General features: G+C 47.9%; 7 non-coding genes across 7 annotated transcripts; all 7 read left to right on the top strand.

The window, feature by feature from the left end:
• Window positions 1-12: 12 nt before the first annotated feature.
• TRNAD-GUC (transfer RNA aspartic acid (anticodon GUC)) lies at window positions 13-84 on the top strand. The gene has a single exon. It is a non-coding gene; the product is annotated as a tRNA-Asp (tRNA).
• An 8,057-nt stretch (window positions 85-8,141) lies between these two features.
• TRNAI-AAU (transfer RNA isoleucine (anticodon AAU)) lies at window positions 8,142-8,215 on the top strand. Its single transcript has one exon. It is a non-coding gene; the product is annotated as a tRNA-Ile (tRNA).
• A 2,113-nt stretch (window positions 8,216-10,328) lies between these two features.
• TRNAI-AAU (transfer RNA isoleucine (anticodon AAU)) lies at window positions 10,329-10,402 on the top strand. Its single transcript has one exon. It is a non-coding gene; the product is annotated as a tRNA-Ile (tRNA).
• A 750-nt stretch (window positions 10,403-11,152) lies between these two features.
• On the top strand, window positions 11,153-11,226 carry TRNAI-AAU (transfer RNA isoleucine (anticodon AAU)). The gene has a single exon. It is a non-coding gene; the product is annotated as a tRNA-Ile (tRNA).
• A 1,022-nt stretch (window positions 11,227-12,248) lies between these two features.
• Window positions 12,249-12,322, top strand: TRNAI-AAU (transfer RNA isoleucine (anticodon AAU)). Its single transcript has one exon. It is a non-coding gene; the product is annotated as a tRNA-Ile (tRNA).
• A 1,120-nt stretch (window positions 12,323-13,442) lies between these two features.
• Window positions 13,443-13,514, top strand: TRNAD-GUC (transfer RNA aspartic acid (anticodon GUC)). Its single transcript has one exon. It is a non-coding gene; the product is annotated as a tRNA-Asp (tRNA).
• Window positions 13,515-13,723: 209 nt separating this feature from the next.
• Window positions 13,724-13,797, top strand: TRNAI-AAU (transfer RNA isoleucine (anticodon AAU)). The gene has a single exon. It is a non-coding gene; the product is annotated as a tRNA-Ile (tRNA).
• The last annotated feature ends 6,571 nt before the right edge of the window (window positions 13,798-20,368 follow it).

Genomic DNA, 20,368 nt, shown 5'->3' with positions numbered 1-20,368 from the left:
GCTAGCAGCCAATCCTCGTTAGTATAGTGGTAAGTATCCCCGCCTGTCACGCGGGAGACCGGGGTTCGATTCCCCGACGGGGAGGTTAAAGTTTTTGTTCGATTCCCCGACGGGGAGGTTAAAGTTTTTGTTATTACAAGCTAAATGCCAGAAAACCTTTATTCAAATAACTCATTTTTAGGCTCTTTTATGGTTTACTGTCACTCACTACAGTTTCATCTTGCACCAGAAATCACAAATCTAGCCCATAAAAACAGCTAAGGCTACGTTCACATTTGCGTTGTTAGGCGTTGCGTCGGGGACGCAACGCACAATGCATGCAAAACGCATGCAAACGCATTGTTTTGTGACGCATGCGTCCATTTTTGGCATGATTTTTGACGCACAAAAAATGCAACTTGCTGCGATCTCTGCACCCTGACGCGTGCGCCAAAAAAGACACATACATCACAAAACGCAAGACAACGCATGTCCATGCGCCCCCATGTTAAATATAGGGACGCATGACGCATGCGTCGCTGAACCTGCGCCGACGCAACGCAAATGTGAACGTAGCCTTATTGAGAAACTATATGCTCTCCCCATCCTGGTATATGCACCCTCAGCCTGGTATATGCTCTCCCCAACCTGGTGTGTGCTCTCCCTATCCTGGTATATGCTCTCCCCATCCTGGTATGTGCTCTCCCCATCCTGGTATTTGCTCTCCCCATCCTGGTATATGCTCTCCCCATCCTGGTATGTACTCTCCCAATCCTGGTATGTACTCTCCCCATCCTGGTATATGCTCTCCCCATCCTGGTGTATGCTCTCCCCATCCTGGTATATGCGCTCCCCATCCTGGTATATTCTCTCCCCATCCTGGTATGTACTCTCCCCATCCTGGTATGCACTCTCCCCATCCTGGTATATGCTCTCCCCATCCTAGTGTATGCTCTCCCCATCCTGGTATATGCGCTCCCCATCCTGGTGTATTCTCTCCCCATCCTGGTATATGCTCTCCCCATCCTGGTATATGCTCTCCCCATCCTGGTATATGCGCTCCTCATCCTGGTGTATGCTCTCCCCATCCTGGTATATGCTCTCCCCATCCTGGTATGTGCTCTCCCCATCCTGGTGTATGCTCTCCCCATCCTGATATATGCTCTCCCCATCCTGGTATGTACTCTCCCCATCCTGGTATGTGCTCTCCCCATCCTGGTGTATGCTCTCCCCATCCTGGTATATGCTCTCCCCATCCTGTTATATGCTCTCCCGGTCCTGGTGTATTCTCTCCCCATCCTGGTATGTGCTCTCCCCATCCTGCTATATATGCTCCCCCCATCCTGGTATATGCTCTCCCCGTCCTGGTGTATTCTCTCCCCATCCTGGTATATGCTCTCCCCATCCTAGTATGTGCTCTCCCCATCCTGATATGTGCTCTCCCCATCCTGGTATGTGCTCTCACCATCCTGGTATGTGCTCTCCCCATCCTGGTAAATGCTCTCCCCATCCTGGTATGTGCTCTCCCCATCCTGGTATGTGCTCTCCCCATCCTGGTAAATGCTCCCCCATCCTGGTATATGCTCTCCCCATCCTGGTGTATTCTCTCCCCATCCTGGTATATGCTCTCCCCATCCTGTTATATGCTCTCCCTATCCTGCTGTATGCTCTTCCCATCCTGGTATATGCTCTCCCCAGCCTGGTATATGCTCCACTTGAACCAAAGATATCTCTCCCTGACAGGTTCTCTGGAGGGAGAGAAACATTTTTGGGTTTTAAGGAGGCCTGTAAGCTATATTTCAGGCTCTGCACTCGTTCTTCAGGGAGTGAGGAACAGTGTGTGGGGATTATAGTCTCCATATGGTTGATCCCCAATCCTGGGCTTTCTCCCTGCCGACTGATTCACCATCTTTGCGGTCGGTGAACGAGTTTTTTGCGGCATTGGCACTGGTGTATGGGGATCCTGATGGCATCTCCCTGACTGAGTCTACACTCAGAAAAATCAAGCAGGGGGTCGGCCGGCTGAGAAGTACTGCTCAGAGTTTAGGAGATGGGCCACTGATACACAGTGTGATGTTGTGAATTCCGTTCTTGGGCTCCCTCTGGTGGGGCTGTGAATGGTACTTTTGTGAATTCTGCCCTTGGGCTCCCTCTGGTGGTTTCAAGTGGAACTGCTGCTCCTTGGGTTTAGCGTTAGCAGCTGCCTTCACTGATCGTCTCTCCTGGCTCTGCTATTTAACCTGGCTTTGGTCTTTAGTCAATGCCAGCTGTCAATGTTTCTGGGTTGGATTCAGATCTCTCCTTGGATTTCTCTGATGGCCTGTCCATTTCAGCAAAAGATAAGTTCTTGCTAGTTCTTTTGTTGTCCATTTGCTGTGGACTTTATTGTTCAGCTCATGTTAGGTTTTTTCTTGTCCAGCTTGTCAGCATGATTTATTCAGTCTAGCTGGAAGCTCTGGGGAAGCAGATTTGCCCTCCACACCGTGAGTCGGTGTGGAGATTATTTTTGTAAACTCTGTGTGGACTTTTAGTTTTTAATACTGACCGCACAGTATCCTTTCCTATTCTGTCTATCTAGATTAGTATTGGCCTCCTTTGCTAAAGTCTGTTTTCATTTCTGTGTATGTCATTTCCATCTCCACTCACAGTCAATATTTGTGGGGGGCTATCTTTCCTTTTGGGGTTTTCTCTGAGGCAAGATAGCTTTCTGTTTCCATCTTAAGGGGTAGTTAGTTCTCAGGCTGTGACGAGGTGTCTAGGGAGTGACAGGAACATCCCACGGCTATTTCTAGTGTTGGTGTTAGGATTGGGAACTGCGGTCAGTACAGATGCCACCTCCCCAGAGCTCGTCCCATGTTGCTCCTTAACCACCAGGTCATAACAGTGTTGCTCCTTAACCACCAGGTCATAACAGTACAGCTGGCCCGCAATGTGTTGAATGCATCTCAAAAGAGGGAAAAGAAAAGTTCTGAGCCATTTTTTTTTTCTTCTGTGCAGTTTGTTTTGTCTTTTTTTTCCCCCTTAATCTCTGGGTGGTTCAGGATTCTGGTGCTGACATGGAGGTTCAAGGTTTGTTCTCTCGTGTGGATCAACTCGCTGTAAGGGTACAGAGTATCCAAGATTATGTTGTTCAGACCCCAGTTTTAGAGCCTAGAATTCCTACTCCTGATTTGTTTTTTGGGGATAGATCCAAATTTTTGAACTTTAAAAATAACTGCAGATTGTTTTTTGCTTTGAGACCCTGTTCCTCTGGTGACCCCATTCAGCAGGTGAAGATTGTCATTTCTCTGCTACGTGGAGACCCGCAGGACTGGGCATTCTCCCTTGAGTCAGGGAATCCTGCATTGCTCAATGTAGACGCATTTTTTCAAGCGCTCGGATTGCTGTATGACGAACCTAATTCTGTGGATCAGGCAGAAAAAACCTTGCTGGCTCTGTGTCAGGGTCAGGATACTGCCAGAAATTTAGAAAGTGGTCTGTGCTCACAAAATGGAATGAGTATGCCCTGGCAGCAATTTTCAGAAAGGGTCTTTCTGAAGCCCTTAAAGATGTTATGGTGGGGTTCCCCACGCCTGCTGGTTTGAACGAATCAATGTCTTTGGCCATTCAGATTGATCGGCGCCTGCGCGAGCGCAAGGTGGTGCACCATATGGCGGTGTCCCCCGGGCAGAGTCCTGAGCCTATGCAATGTGATAGGATTTTGACTAAAGCAGAACGGCAGGAATTCAGACATCAGAATGGGCTGTGTTTTTACTGTGGTGATTCTGCTCATGCTATTTCTGATTGCCCTAGGCGTACTAAGAGGGTCGCTAGGTCTGTTACCATTAGTACTGTACAGCCTAAATTTCTCTTGTCTGTTACCCTGATTTGCTCATTATCGTCCTTTTCTGTTATGGTATTTGTGGATTCAGGCGCTGCCCTGAACTTAATGGACTTAGAGTTCGCCAAACGCTGTGGTTTTTCCTTGGAGCCTTTGCAGAGCCCTATTCCCTTAAGGGGGATTGATGCTACGCCATTGGCCAAGAATAAACCTCAGTACTGGACACAGTTGACCATGTACATGGCTCCAGCACATCAGGAAGATTGTCGCTTTTTCGTGTTGCATAATTTGCATGATGTTGTTGTGCTGGTTTTTCCATGGTTACAGGTACATAATCCAGTGCTGGATTGGAAATCTATGTCTGTGACTAGTTGGGGTTGTCAAGGGATACATAGTGATGTACCTTTGATGTCAATTTCCTCTTCCCCCTCTTCCGAAGTTCCTGAGTTTTTGTCGGATTTCCAGGATATATTTGATGAGCCCAAGTCCAGCTCCCTTCCTCCTCATAGGGACTGTGATTGTGCTATTAACTTGATTCCTGGCTGTAAGTTTCATAAGGGCCGACTTTTCAATCTGTCTGTGCCAGAGCATGCCGCTATGCGGAGTTATGTTAAGGAGTCTTTTGAGAAGGGGCATATTCGCCCGTCTTCATCACCGTTGGGAGCGGGATTCTTTTTTGTTGCCAAGAAGGATGGCTCCTTGAGACCCTGTATAGATTATCGCCTTCTCAATAAGATCACGGTCAAATTCCAGTACCCTTTACCTTTGCTTTCTGATTTGTTTACTCGGATTAAGGGGGCTAGTTGGTTTACTAAGATTGACCTTCGAGGGGCGTATAATCTTGTTCGTATTAAACAGGGTGACGAATGGAAAACAGCATTTAATATGCCCGAAGGCCATTTTGAATACCTTGTGATGCCATTCGGGCTCTCTAATGCTCCATCTTTGTTTCAGTCCTTCATGCATGATATCTTCCGGAATTATCTTGATAAATTCATGATTGTATATTTGGATGATATTTTGATTTTTTCCGATGATTGGGAGTCTCATGTGAAGCAGGTCAGGATGGTATTTCAGATCCTTCGCGATAATGCCTTATTTGTGAAGGGGTCTAAGTGCCTATTTGGAGTTCAGAAGGTCTCTTTTTTGGGTTTTATTTTTTCTCCTTCGTCTATAGAAGTGGATCCTGTTAAGGTCCAGGCTAGTGTTGAGCGATACCGTCCGATACTTGAAAGTATCGGTATCGGAAAGTATCGGCCGATACCGGCAAAGTATCGGATCTAATCCGATACCGATACCCGATACCAATACAAGTCAATGGGACTCATGTATCGGACGGTATTCCTGATGGTTCCCAGGGTCTGAAGGAGAGGAAACTCTCCTTCAGGCCCTGGGAACCATATCAATGTGTAAAATAAAGAATTAAAATAAAAAATATTGCTATACTCACCTCTCCGACGCAGCCTGGACCTCACCGAGGGAATCGGCAGCATTCTTTGCTTAAAATGCGCGCTTTTCCTTCCTTCCGTGACGTCACGGCTTCTGATTGGTCGCGTTCCGCCCATGTGGCCGCGACGCGACCAATCACAGCAAGCCGTGACGTAATTTTCAGGTCCTTCTAGGCATTCAGTATTTTAAAATTACGTTCCGGCTTTGTGATTGGTCGCGTCGCGGTCACATGGGCGACGCGACCAATCACAAGCCGTGACGTCACGGGAGGCAGGAGACGCGCGCATTTTTAAAATTACGTCACGGCTTGTGATTGGTTGCGTGCCGCCCATGTGACCGCGACGCGACCAATCACAGCAAGCCGTGACGTAGTTTCAGGTCCTGATGCCTATTTCTGCATTCAGGACCTGAAATTACGTCACGGCTTGCTGTGATTGGTCGCGTCGCGGTCACATGGGCGGCACGCAACCAATCACAAGCCGCGACGTAATTTTAAAAATGCGCGCGTTTCCTGCCTCCCGTGACGTCACGGCTTGTGATTGGTCGCGTCGCCCATGTGACCGCGACGCGACCAATCACAAAGCCGGAACGTAATTTTAAAATACTGAATGCCTAGAAGGACCTGAAAATTACGTCACGGCTTGCTGTGATTGGTCGTGTCGCGGCCACATGGGCGGCACGCGACCAATCAGAAGCCGTGACGTCACGGAAGGAAGGAAAAGCGCGCATTTTAAGCAAAGAACGCTGCCGGTTCCCTCGGTGAGGTCCAGGCTGCGTCGGAGAGGTGAGTATAGCAATATTTTTTATTTTAATTCTTTATTTTACACATTAATGTTGTATTTTACACATTAATGTTGTTTCGATACCGATACCCGATACCACAAAAGTATCGGATCTCGGTATCGGAATTCCGATACAGTAAATATCGGCCGATACCCGATACTTGCGGTATCGGAATGCTCAACACTAGTCCAGGCCATTCATGATTGGACTCAACCCACATCTGTGAAGAGCCTTCAGAAATTTTTGGGCTTTGCCAATTTTTATCGCCGCTTCATTGCTAACTTTTCCAGTGTGGTTAAGCCCCTTACCGATTTGACGAAGAAGGGCGCTGATGTGATGAATTGGTCCTCTGCGGCTGTTGAGGCCTTTCAGGAGCTTAAACGTCGTTTTACTTCTGCCCCTGTGTTGCGTCAGCCAGATGTTTCTCTCCCTTTTCAGGTTGAGGTTGACGCTTCTGAGATTGGGGCAGGGGCTGTTTTGTCTCAGAGAAGTTCTGATGGCTCTTTGATGAAACCGTGTGCCTTTTTCTCCAGAAAGTTTTCGCCTGCTGAGCGTAATTATGATGTCGGCAATCGGGAGTTGTTGGCTATGAAGTGGGCATTCGAGGAGTGGCGACATTGGCTTGAGGGAGCCAAGCATCGCGTTGTGGTCTTGACCGATCATAAGAATCTGATTTACCTTGAGTCGGCCAAGCGGTTGAATCCTAGACAAGCTCGATGGTCTCAGTTTTTCTCCCGTTTTGATTTTGTGGTCTCGTATCTTCCAAGATCTAAGAATGTGAAGGCTGATGCCCTTTCTAGGAGTTTTTTGCCTGATTCTCTGGGAGTCCTTGAGCCGGTTGGTATTCTCAAGGAGGGGGTGATTCTTTCTGCCATCTCCCCTGATTTACGGCGGGTGCTTCGGGAGTTTCAGGCTGATAAACCTGACCGCTGTCCAGTGGGGAAACTGTTTGTTCCTGATAGATGGACTAGTAAGGTAATTTCTGAGGTTCATTGTTCAGTATTGGCTGGTCATCCTGGGATTTTTGGTACCAGAGATTTGGTTGCTAGGTCCTTTTGGTGGCCTTCCTTGTCACGGGATGTGCGTTCTTTTGTGCAGTCCTGTGGGACTTGTGCCCGGGCCAAGCCTTGCTGTTCCCGTGCTAGTGGGTTGCTTTTGCCTTTGCCGGTCCCTGAGAGGCCCTGGACGCATATTTCCATGGATTTTATTTCGGATCTTCCTGTTTCCCAGAAGATGTCTGTCATCTGGGTGGTTTGTGACCGGTTTTCTAAGATGGTCCATTTGGTACCTTTGCCTAAGTTGCCTTCCTCCTCTGATTTGGTTCCATTATTTTTTCAGCATGTGGTTCGTTTGCATGGCATTCCGGAGACTATTGTGTCTGACAGAGGTTCCCAGTCTGTTTCTAGGTTTTGGCGGTCCTTTTGTGCTAGAATGGGCATTGATTTGTCTTTTTCTTCAGCATTTCATCCTCAGACAAATGGCCAAACTGAGCTAACCAATCAGACCTTGGAAACCTATTTGAGATGCTTTGTGTCTGCTGATCACAAGTTAGAAAGTGCCCAAACGAAAAAGGAGCCTGGCCAACAGTGGTTCATCTGATCAGTCACATACCACGTGGGCACTTTATCGGACTGTGATGTCAGAGGTGATGACACAGCCAATCCTCGTTAGTATAGTGGTAAGTATCTCCGCCTGTCACGCGGGAGACCGGGGTTCGATTCCCCGACGGGGAGGCCTCTTATATTCTTGAATTTGCTACGAGAAGCTGATCGAGATGGCAATAAATTCATATTCAGGAGCTTTTGATATTTTATTGTTTGATTGTCACTTTACTGCCACCAAAAGTCACTACATGTGTGATAAATCCATCCCCCCCAAAACGGAATGATTGCGTTCATACCTATTACCAGTTCTTTCCATAGGGGATAAACGCCACGCCCATGGCCGGTTAGCTCAGTTGGTTAGAGCTTTTGATATTTTATTGTTTGATTGTCACTTTACTGCCACCAAAAGTCACTACATGTGTGATAAATCCATCCCCCCCAAAACGGAATGATTGCACTCATACCTATTACCAGTTCTTTCCGTAGGGGATGAAGGCCACGCCCATGGCCGGTTAGCTCAGTTGGTTAGAGCGTGGTGCTAATAACGCCAAGGTCGCGGGTTCGATCCCCGTACGGGCCAAGTACAGCTTTTTAGAGGTCCCGTGCACTCGTTTCATCCCAGGTGGGTCGATGCAGATGCTGAAGCTTGTTTCTTTTTACTCCGCATTTTGTTCATAGTGTTTTCTGTGTAGAATTGCATGCCTAACTGATTTGGAGAAGTAGCTGTTCCTATGGTGTGGTGTTATTTAAAGCCTGTAGCAAGCATATAGTATAGTTGCAGCGTATTTTGCTGTTGACCTTTGTGCCATTGCAATTGATCTCTGTGTTAAACTTGGTGCTGTGTTTATGTGCTGATGGTGGCTCTGGTGCTGTATTCATGTACTGATGATGGGTCTTGTGTTGAACTCGTATGCTGATGTAGTCATATGCTGATGGAAGTTCTGTTTCCGTAACCATGCACTGACGGCGGTTCTGGTGATGTATCAATGTAGCTGCTGCAATCTTTAACTTATTAGACTTGATATTAGGTCATGCTAGGGTCAGTATGCTGTGCTGAAAATACAGCTGTCTGAATGAGGCCATTATAGGTCAGCTGAGCAAGAGTTTGACAAAAGCTCCCAGACACTATAGACAGCTTTGCCATCATTAGGGCGGCTGCTCTTTCTCTCCCAAAAATGGCAGTTTTCTTCACAGTCTCACCTCCCTTGTCTGAAAGTGCCCAAACGAAAAAGGAGCCTGGCCAACAGTGGTTCATCTGATCAGTCACATACCACGTGTGCACTTTATCAGACTGTGATGTCAGAGGTGACGACACAGCCAATCCTCGTTAGTATAGTGGTAAGTATCCCCGCCTGTCATGCGGGAGACCGGGGTTCGATTCCCCGACGGGGAGGCCTCTTATATTCTTGAATTTGCTACGAGAAGCTGATCGAGATGGCAAAAAATTCATATTCAGGAGCTTTTGATATTTTACTGTTTGATTGTCACTTTACTGCCACCAAAAGTCACTACATGTGTGATAAATCCATCCCCCCCAAAAACGGAATGATTGCGCTCATACCTATTACCAGTTCTTTCCGTAGGGGATAAACGCCACGCCCATGGCCGGTTAGCTCAGTTGGTTAGAGTGTGGTGCTAATAACGCCAAGGTCGCGGGTTCGATCCCCGTACGGGCCAAGTACAGCCTTTTATAGGTCCTGTGCACTCGTGTCATCCCAGGTGGGTCGATGCTGAAGCTTGTTTTTTTTAACTCCGCATTTTGTTCATAGTGTTTTCTGTGTAGGATTGCATGCCTAACTGATTTGGAGAAGTAGTTGTTCCTATGGTGTGGTGTTATTTAAAGCCTGTAGCAAGCATATAGTATAGTTGCAGCGTATTTTGCTGTTGACCTTTGTACCATTGCAATTGATCTGTGTGTTAAACTTGGTGCTGTGTTTATGTGCTGATGGTGGCTCTGGTGCTGTATTCATGTACTGATGATGGGTCTTGTGTTGAACTCGTATGCTGATGTAGTCATATGCTGATGGAAGTTCTGTTTCCATAGCCATGCACTGACGGCGGTTCTGGTGATGTATCAATGTAGCTGCTGCAATCTTTAACTTATTAGACTTGATATTAGGTCATGCTAGGGTCAGTATGCTGTGCTGAAAATACAGCTGTCGGAATGAGGCCATTATAGGTCAGCTGAGCAAGAGTTTGACAAAAGCTCCCAGACACTATAGACAGCTTTGCCATCATTAGGGCGGCTGCTCTTTCTCTCCCAAAAATGGCAGTTTTCTTCACAGTCTCACCTCCCTTGTCTGAAAGAGCCCAAACGAAAAAGGAGCCTGGCCAACAGTGGTTCATCTGATCAGTCACATACCACGTGTGCACTATATCGGACTGTGATGTCAGAGGTGACGACACAGCCAATCCTCGTTAGTATAGTGGTAAGTATCCCTGCCTGTCACGCGGGAGACCGGGGTTCGATTCCCCGACGGGGAGGCCTCTTATATTCTTGAATTTGCTACGAGAAGCTGATCGAGATGGCAAAAAATTCATATTCAGGAGCTTTTGATATTTTATTGTTTGATTGTCACTTTACTGCCACAAAAAGTCACTACATGTGTGATAAATCCATCCCCCCCAAAACGGAATGATTGCGCTCATACCTATTACCAGTTCTTTCCGTAGGGGATAAACGCCACGCCCATGGCCGGTTAGCTCAGTTGGTTAGAGCGTGGTGCTAATAACGCCAAGGTCGCGGGTTCGATCCCCGTACGGGCCAAGTACAGCTTTTTAGAGGTCCCGTGCACTCGTTTCATCCCAGGTGGGTCGATGCAGATGCTGAAGCTTGTTTCTTTTTACTCCGCATTTTGTTCATAGTGTTTTCTGTGTAGAATTGCATGCCTAACTGATTTGGAGAAGTAGCTGTTCCTATGGTGTGGTGTTATTTAAAGCCTGTAGCAAGCATATAGTATAGTTGCAGCGTATTTTGCTGTTGACCTTTGTGCCATTGCAATTGATCTCTGTGTTAAACTTGGTGCTGTGTTTATGTGCTGATGGTGGCTCTGGTGCTGTATTCATGTATTCATTCTTTCTCTCCCAAAAATGGCAGTTGTATTCACAGTCTCACCTCCCTTGTCTGAAAGTGCCCAAACGAAAAAGGAGCCTGGCCAACAGTGGTTCATCTGATCAGTCACATACCACGTGTGCACTATATCGGACTGTGATGTCAGAGGTGACGACACAGCCAATCCTCGTTAGTATAGTGGTAAGTATCCCCACCTGTCACGCCGGAGACCGGGGTTCGATTCCCCGACGGGGAGGCCTCTTATATTCTTGAATTTGCTACGAGAAGCTGATCGAGATGGCAAAAAATTCATATTCAGGAGCTTTGGATATTTTATTGTTTGATTGTCACTTTACTGCCACCAAAAGTCACTACATGTGTGATAAATCCATCCCCCCCAAAACGGAATGATTGCGCTCATACCTATTACCAGTTCTTTCCGTAGGGGATAAACGCCACGCCCATGGCCGGTTAGCTCAGTTGGTTAGAGCGTGGTGCTAATAACGCCAAGGTCGCGGGTTCGATCCCCGTACGGGCCAAGTACAGCTTTTTAGAGGTCCCGTGCACTCGTTTCATCCCAGGTGGGTCGATGCAGATGCTGAAGCTTGTTTCTTTTTACTCCGCATTTTGTTCATAGTGTTTTCTGTGTAGAATTGCATGCCTAACTGATTTGGAGAAGTAGCTGTTCCTATGGTGTGGTGTTATTTAAAGCCTGTAGCAAGCATATAGTATAGTTGCAACGTATTTTGCTGTTGACCTTTGTGCCATTGCAATTGATCTCTGTGTTAAACTTGGTGCTGTGTTTATGTGCTGATGGTGGCTCTGGTGCTGTATTCATGTACTGATGATGGGTCTTGTGTTGAACTCGTATGCTGATGTAGTCATATGCTGATGGAAGTTCTGTTTCCGTAACCATGCACTGACGGCGGTTCTGGTGATGTATCAATGTAGCTGCTGCAATCTTTAACTTATTAGACTTGATATTAGGTCATGCTAGGGTCAGTATGCTGTGCTGAAAATACAGCTGTCTGAATGAGGCCATTATAGGTCAGCTGAGCAAGAGTTTGACAAAAGCTCCCAGACACTATAGACAGCTTTGCCATCATTAGGGTGGCTGCTAATTCTCTCCCAAAAATGGCAGTTTTCTTCACAGTCTCACCTCCCTTGTCTGAAAGTGCCCAAACGAAAAAGGAGCCTGGCCAACAGTGGTTCATCTGATCAGTCACATACCACGTGTGCACTTTATCGGACTGTGATGTCAGAGGTGCCGATACAGCCAATCCTCGTTAGTATAGTGGTAAGTATCTCCGCCTGTCACGCGGGAGACCGGGGTTCGATTCCCCGACGGGGAGGCCTCTTATATTCTTGAATTTGCTACGAGAAGCTGATCGAGATGGCAATAAATTCACATTCAGGAGCTTTTGATATTTTATTGTTTGATTGTCACTTTACTGCCACCAAAAGTCACTACATGTGTGATAAATCCATCCCCCCCAAAACGGAATGATTGCACTCATACCTATTACCAGTTCTTTCCGTAGGGGATAAACGCCACGCCCATGGCCGGTTAGCTCAGTTGGTTAGAGCGTGGTGCTAATAACGCCAAGGTCGCGGGTTCGATCCCCGTACGGGCCAAGTACAGCTTTTTAGAGGTCCCGTGCACTCGTTTCATCCCAGGTGGGTCGATGCAGATGCTGAAGCTTGTTTCTTTTTACTCCGCATTTTGTTCATAGTGTTTTCTGTGTAGAATTGCATGCCTAACTGATTTGGAGAAGTAGCTGTTCCTATGGTGTGGTGTTATTTAAAGCCTGTAGCAAGCATATAGTATAGTTGCAGCGTATTTTGCTGTTGACCTTTGTGCCATTGCAATTGATCTCTGTGTTAAACTTGGTGCTGTGTTTATGTGCTGATGGTGGCTCTGGTGCTATATTCATGTACTGATGATGGGTCTTGTGTTGAACTCGTATGCTGATGTAGTCATATGCTGATGGAAGTTCTGTTTCCGTAACCATGCACTGACGGCGGTTCTGGTGATGTATCAATGTAGCTGCTGCAATCTTTAACTTATTAGACTTGATATTAGGTCATGTTAGGGTCAGTATGCTGTCCTGAAAATACAGCTGTCTGAATGAGGCCATTATAGGTCAGCTGAGCAAGAGTTTGACAAAAGCTCCCAGACACTATAGACAGCTTTGCAATAATTAGGGCGGCTGCTCTTTCTCTCCCAAAAATGGCAGTTTTCTTCACAGTGATCTCTGTGTTTAACTTGGTGCTGTGTTTATGTGCTGATGGTGGCTCTGGTGCTGTATTCATGTACTGATGATGGGTCTTGTGTTCAACTCGTATGCTGATGTAGTCATATGCTGATGGAAGTTCTGTTTCCGTAACCATGCACTGACGGCGGTTCTGGTGATGTATCAATGTAGCTGCTGCAATCTTTAACTTATTAGACTTGATATTAGGTCATGCTAGGGTCAGTATGCTGTGCTGAAAATACAGCTGTCTGAATGAGGCCATTATAGGTCAGCTGAGCAAGAGTTTGACAAAAGCTCCCAGACACTATAGACAGCTTTGCCATCATTAGGGCGGCTGCTCTTTCTCTCCCAAAAATGGCAGTTTTCTTCACAGTCTCACCTCCCTTGTCTGAAAGTGCCCAAACGAAAAAGGAGCCTGGCCAACAGTGGTTCATCTGATCAGTCACATACCACGTGTGCACTTTATCGGACTGTGATGTCAGAGGTGACGACACAGCCAATCCTCGTTAGTATAGTGGTAAGTATCCCCGCCTGTCACGCGGGAGACCGGGGTTCGATTCCCCGACGGGGAGGCCTCTTATATTCTTGAATTTGCTACGAGAAGCTGATCGAGATGGCAAAAAATTCATATTCAGGAGCTTTTGATATTTTATTGTTTGATTGTCACTTTACTGCCACCAAAAGTCACTACATGTGTGATAAATCCATCCCCCCCAAAACGGAATGATTGCGCTCATACCTATTACCAGTTCTTTCCGTAGGGGATAAACGCCACGCCCATGGCCGGTTAGCTCAGTTGGTTAGAGCGTGGTGCTAATAACGCCAAGGTCGCGGGTTCGATCCCCGTACGGGCCAAGTACAGCTTTTTAGAGGTCCCGTGCACTCGTTTCATCCCAGGTGGGTCGATGCAGATGCTGAAGCTTGTTTCTTTTTACTCCGCATTTTGTTCATAGTGTTTTCTGTGTAGAATTGCATGCCTAACTGATTTGGAGAAGTAGCTGTTCCTATGGTGTGGTGTTATTTAAAGCCTGTAGCAAGCATATAGTATAGTCATTGCAATTGATCTCTGTGTTAAACTTGGTGCTGTGTTTATGTGCTGATGGTGGCTCTGGTGCTGTATTCATGTACTGATGATGGGTCTTGTGTTGAACTCGTATGCTGATGTAGTCATATGCTGATGGAAGTTCTGTTTCCGTAACCATGCACTGACGGCGGTTCTGGTGATGTATCAATGTAGCTGCTGCAATCTTTAACTTATTAGACTTGATATTAGGTCATGCTAGGGTCAGTATGCTGTGCTGAAAATACAGCTGTCTGAATGAGGCCATTATAGGTCAGCTGAGCAAGAGTTTGACAAAAGCTCCCAGACACTATAGACAGCTTTGCCATCATTAGGGCGGCTGCTCTTTCTCTCCCAAAAATGGCAGTTTTCTTCACAGTCTGACCTCCCTTGTCTGAAAGTGCCCAAACGAAAACGGAGCCTGGCCAACAGTGGTTCATCTGATCAGTCACATACCACGTGTGCACTTTATCGGACTGTGATGTCAGAGGTGACGACACAGCCAATCCTCGTTAGTATAGTGGTAAGTATCCCCGCCTGTCACGCGGGAGACCGGGGTTCGATTCCCCGTCGGGGAGGCCTCTTATAGTCTTGAATTTGCTACGAGAAGCTGATCGAGATGGCAATAAATTCATATTCAGGAGCTTTTGATATTTTATTGTTTGATTGTCACTTTACTGCCACCAAAAGTCACTACATGTGTGATAAATCCATCCCCCCCAAAACGGAATGATTGCGCTCATACCTATTACCAGTTCTTTCCGTAGGGGATAAACGCCACGCCCATTGCCGGTTAGCTCAGTTGGTTAGAGCGTGGTGCTAATAACGCCAAGGTCGCGGTTTCGATCCCCGTACGGGCCAAGTACAGCTTTTTAGAGGTCCCGTGCACTCGTTTCATCCCAGGTGGGTCGATGCAGATGCTGAAGCTTGTTTCTTTTTACTCCGCATTTTTTTCATAGTGTTTTCTGTGTAGAATTGCATGCCTAACTGATTTGGAGAAGTAGTTGTTCCTATGGTGTGGTGTTATTTAAAGCCTGTAGCAAGCATATAGTATAGTTGCAGCGTATTTTGCTGTTGACCTTTGTGCCATTGCAATTGATCTCTGTGTTAAACTTGGTGCTGTGTTTATGTGCTGATGGTGGCTCTGGTGCTGTATTCATGTACTGATGATGGGTCTTGTGTTGAACTCGTATGCTGATGTAGTCATATGCTGATGGAAGTTCTGTTTCCGTAACCATGCACTGACGGCGGTTCTGGTGATGTATCAATGTAGCTGCTGCAATCTTTAACTTATTAGACTTGATATTAGGTCATGCTAGGGTCAGTATGCTGTGCTGAAAATACAGCTGTCTGAATGAGGCCATTATAGGTCAGCTGAGCAAGAGTTTGACAAAAGCTCCCAGACACTATAGACAGCTTTGCCATCATTAGGGCGGCTGCTCTTTCTCTCCCAAAAATGGCAGTTTTCTTCACAGTCTCACCTCCCTTGTCTGAAAGTGCCCAAACGAAAAAGGAGCCTGGCCAACAGTGGTTCATCTGATCAGTCACATACCACGTGTGCACTTTATCGGACTGTGATGTCAGAGGTGACGACACAGCCAATCCTCGTTAGTATAGTGGTAAGTATCCCCGCCTGTCACGCGGGAGACCGGGGTTCGATTCCCCGTCGGGGAGGCCTCTTATAGTCTTGAATTTGCTACGAGAAGCTGATCGAGATGGCAATAAATTCATATTCAGGAGCTTTTGATATTTTATTGTTTGATTGTCACTTTACTGCCACCAAAAGTCACTACATGTGTGATAAATAGTGTTGAGCATTCCGATACCGCAAGTATCGGGTATCGGCCGATACTTGCGGTATCGGAATTCCGATACCGGGATTCCGATACTTGCCGCGTATCAGATACCGGAATCGGAAGTTCCCAGATTCAAAATGCAGAAATTCAGCCAATGAGAATGATTTCAAGTGTGGGCACATCCTGTTCAGCATGGAGGGCATGAAACTACTGGCATGGCTGTGATTGGCTGCTGAAATGATGTCATGATGCAGTTTAAAAGTCGCTGGCGCCATTTTGCGATCACTCTGCTGTGAATTCAGTTAGTGACAGGACGCTGTTTGCTGACTGAGGGCCAGTTTAGAGATAGCGATTTGCTTCTTTGTGCTTTCCAAAGGCTAATTTAGCAACCGCTGTGTTCACCTACTATTCACCTTGCTTTTGCCTTGTAGCGCTGTTTTCACAGCGATCTGCAAGGTCTGTGTGTGTGTGTGTGAGTGCAGCCCACTCTCTAGTCTGAGTGCAGCCACATAGGCCATCCATAGCTGGTTGTATTCAGTTCAGGGAGGGTGGTTCATTGTCTCATACTGTTCTTTTTTTTTTTTTTTTTCCAAGTAGTGTAGTCTGCTGCTAATTTATTCCAAAAAATCCTATTAGTGTCTTTCCACCCGTCTCCAGCTAATTTGTGGAAAAACACTACATAGGATAACATAGAGGAGGGTTTTTGGGCCTTGCAGCGCCGTTTACGGCTGTCTGCACGGTCTCCGTGTGACTGCAGCTCGCCCTGTAGTCTGTGAGCAGCCATAGCCTGGTTGTCTCCAGCTCAGGGTTGTTCACTGTGTCATACCGCCAAATCAATTTTCATTTTGTTTTAAGTAGTGCAGGCTGCTGCACATTTTTTCAAAAAATTCCTATTAGTGTCTTTCCACCCGTCTCCAGCTAATTTGTGGAAAAACAATACATAGGATAACGTAGAGGAGGGTTTTTGGGCCTTGCAGCACCGTTTACGGCTGTCTGCACGGTCTCCGTGTGACTGCAGCTCTATCCGTTGTCAGTTCAGCCCAAAAAAAATAAATAAATAATAAAGTTCACCAAACACACCAGTGACACCACTTTACATTTGTGTAGGCCACATTAGCTCATATTAAAGTCTAGTCCACACTTTAGAAAATTAGTGTTTCTTATACCTGTTAGGAGGAGTTGTTCAGGAATAAGCACACAAAGCCGTTAGTACTTTTCTGCTTATCTTTATCAGTCAACCAAGATGAAGAAGGCAGTGAGTAAGGCACATGGGCGTGGGCGTGGGCGCGGAGCAGGGAGGGGACGTGGGGATTCTGTGCCTGCTGCGGGCACCGGTGACTCATCAGCACCCACTTTCACCAGGCAACAGTCATTCATGCGCAGCTTTGTGTAAGAGCGCCGTACACCGCTGCTGCGTGAAGAACAAATTGAAGCCGTTGTCGGATGGATGGCAGCTAATGCATCAACTTCAATTAGTGCCACATCCTCTCAGACACAGAGCACTGGAGAGCAGCCATCTGTCTCTTCACCACCTGCCAAATTGCCCAGGCAGACAGAGAGCCCAGGGCAGGAGCCATCTCTACTTCTGTTCTCTGAATCTCTTGGCTTGGAAACAGGGGGCCAGCCAAGCAGCATTGGAGAAATGGAAGAAGAGGCAGGGTGCAGTGATGCCCAACAGCTTTTTCTCTCTTCCTCTGAAGAGGCGGGTGGGCCAGTGGCTCCGGTCACCACATCGCAGGCCGCATCAGCTGATGATGACACTCAGGTGCCACTTACTGGTGCGTGCTCTGCTGCTGAGACTACCCAGGAGGAGCAGTTGGGGGCAGAGGGTAGTGTAGATGATGAGGTCCTTGACCCATCTTGGCGTGAGGGACAGGAAGGTGGTGGGAGCAGCTCTGAGGAAGAGATTCCCCGTACGGCCCAAAGAGGGAGAGGGAGGGGGAAGACTGCGGATCCTGCAGCCTCCGCTTTGGCACCCGTTAGGAGCATGTCTCTTCCAAAAGCCAAAAAGGGCGCTCCCAAGACTTGCAGTGCCTGGTCCTTTTTTGACACAGTTGCAGATGACATTTGCTATGTCAGATGCAAGGTGTGTCATCAAAAAGTCAAAAGAGGGAAAAATGTCAGCAACCTCAATACCTCCAACATGTGGAAATATGTGCGCACCAGGCACCCGGCGGAGTTAGAAAAACACACTGAAGAGCTAGGCCAACCAACAGCGGCAGCTACCACCTCTTCAGCTCGTGTTGCCTCTTCCTCCAGCTCACACGCAGCTGGTTCGGCTTCCTCCCAGGATCGCCGTGGAAGAACCTCTGGCCCTGTTGTCCAGAGACCCGCTGTAATTCCACCCGCAGCACCACTTTCCCAGTCATCCAAACACTCCCAGCCCAGTCTACAGCCATCGGTAGTACAGGCATGGGAGAAAAGGCGGCCTTTCTCGTCAAACCACCCACGAGCACAGGCTCTGACTGCAGGCATTGCCAAACTTCTGTCACTGGAAATGCTGTCATTCAGGCTGGTGGAGACTGACAGCTTCCGTGACTTGATGTCATTGGCAGTCCCACAGTACAATGTGCCCAGCCTCTTTTACTTCAGCAGGCAAGCCGTCCCTGCCCTGCACAAGCATGTGGAGGGACACATAAAACACGCGCTACTGAACGCCGTCAGTAGCAAGGTCCACCTCACCACCAATGCGTGGACCAGTCAACATGGACAGGGGCGATACCTTTCCCTCACTGCCCATTGGGTTAATGTCGTTGAGCCGGGTACAGACCGTGCGAGTGGCGCAGGACGTGTCCTGCCCACTCCAAGGATTGCAGGAATCCATTCTGTACACATTGACTCCTCCTCTTACATCAGTTCCTCAGAATCATCGCTGCAGGAGCCGTCACAGTCCACCTCCACATGGACCCGTGATGAACGTGTACCTGTTACGACCGACATGAGCACAGCCGTGGCCAAACGTCAACAGGCCGTCTTGAAATTAATTTTTTTGGGGAATCGTAGCCACACAGCGCAGGAGCTCTGGAATGCCATCAAGCAGGAGAGCGATGTGTGGTTTGTGCCAGCGAATCTCCAGCCAGGCATGGTAGTGTGTGATAATGGCCGAAATCTGGTGGCAGCTCTGGGCCTCGGCAACCTCACTCACATCCCATGTCTGGCACATGTGCTCAATTTGGTCGTGCAGAGCTTTTTGAGGGACTATCCGGATCTTGATGCACTGCTGCACAAGGTCCGCCTAGAGTGTGCTCACTTGCGGCGTTCCAGCACGGCAAAAGCGCGCATTGCGGCTCTGCAGCGCCGACACCGCCTGCCGGAACATCGCATCATATGTGACCTACCTACCAGGTGGAATTCCACGTTACATATGTTGGAGCGGTTGTGTGAGCAGCAGCAAGCTGTAATGGAGTACCAGCTGCTTCAGGCGCAAAGAAGTCGCAGTCAGCGCCGTACAGACTTCACAACCACAGAGTGGGCCACTATGAATGACGTCTGCCAGGTTTTGCGTCCCTTTGATTATTCCACGCGGATGGCGAGTGCAGATGATGCACTAGTCAGCATGACTGTCCCCCTTATCTGCCTGCTTGAAAAATCACTGCAAGCGCTAAGGGATGATGTTGTGGAAGAGGTGGAGGATGAGGATTCACCATTTCCATCATCTTCTGGACAGTCAGCGCCACGTGGTTCCTCACAAATGCGTAGGCAGGGGACAGTTTGTGAGGAGGATGAGGAGGAGTCAATGGAGGAGGAAGACATCCGTCCAGAGGAGGGAGTTACACAATTGTCCAGTACTCAGTGTGTTCAGCGAGGGTGGGGTGATGACGAGCGGGCAGAGATCACGCCTCCAGCAGGGGACAGCGTTTCTTGGGCAGTTGGCAGTCTGCAGCACATGGTGGATTACATGCTGCAGTGCCTGAGAAACGACCGCCGCATCGCCCACATTCTCAACATGTCTGATTATTGGGTGTTCACCCTCCTCGATCCTCGCTACCGGGACAACGTAGAAAGCCTCATCACACCGTTGAACCGGGAGCGAAAAATGCGGGAGTACCAAGACACACTGGTGAATTCCATCATCTTCTCCATTCCAACTGAGAGAAGTGCTGCTAGTGCATTCCAAAGCAGCTCAGTGCGTCCAGGCAGTGGTGGAGGCTCTGCACAAAGAGGGAGCAGAAGCAGTGCCTCTGCCCACGGCAAGACCAGTATGGCCCAACTGTGGCACAGTTTTCTGTGCCCGCCACAAAAGTCTACACCATCACAGACGGCTCCAGTCAGCAGGAGGCAACGGTTCCGTCAGATGGTGACAGACTACATGTCTTGCCCTCTTGCTGTACTCCCAGACGGCTCTTCCCCTTTCAAGTTTTTGGTCTCAAAGCTGGATACATGGCCAGAGCTAAGCCAGTATGCATTGGAGGTGCTGTCTTGCCCTGCGGCCAGTGTATTATCGGAACGTGTCTTTAGTGCTGCAGGTGGTGTACTAACTGACCGTCGCATGCGACTATCCTCCGATAACGTTGACCGGCTTACTTTCCTGAAAATGAACAAGGCCTGGATCTCGCAGGAATTTGCCACT

Source organism: Ranitomeya variabilis, chromosome 5, assembly GCF_051348905.1.
Source record: "Ranitomeya variabilis isolate aRanVar5 chromosome 5, aRanVar5.hap1, whole genome shotgun sequence".
NCBI lineage: Eukaryota > Metazoa > Chordata > Amphibia > Anura > Dendrobatidae > Ranitomeya > Ranitomeya variabilis.
The sequence above is the reverse complement of the archived record's forward strand: the minus strand, read 5'-3'. Positions and strand labels throughout refer to the sequence as shown.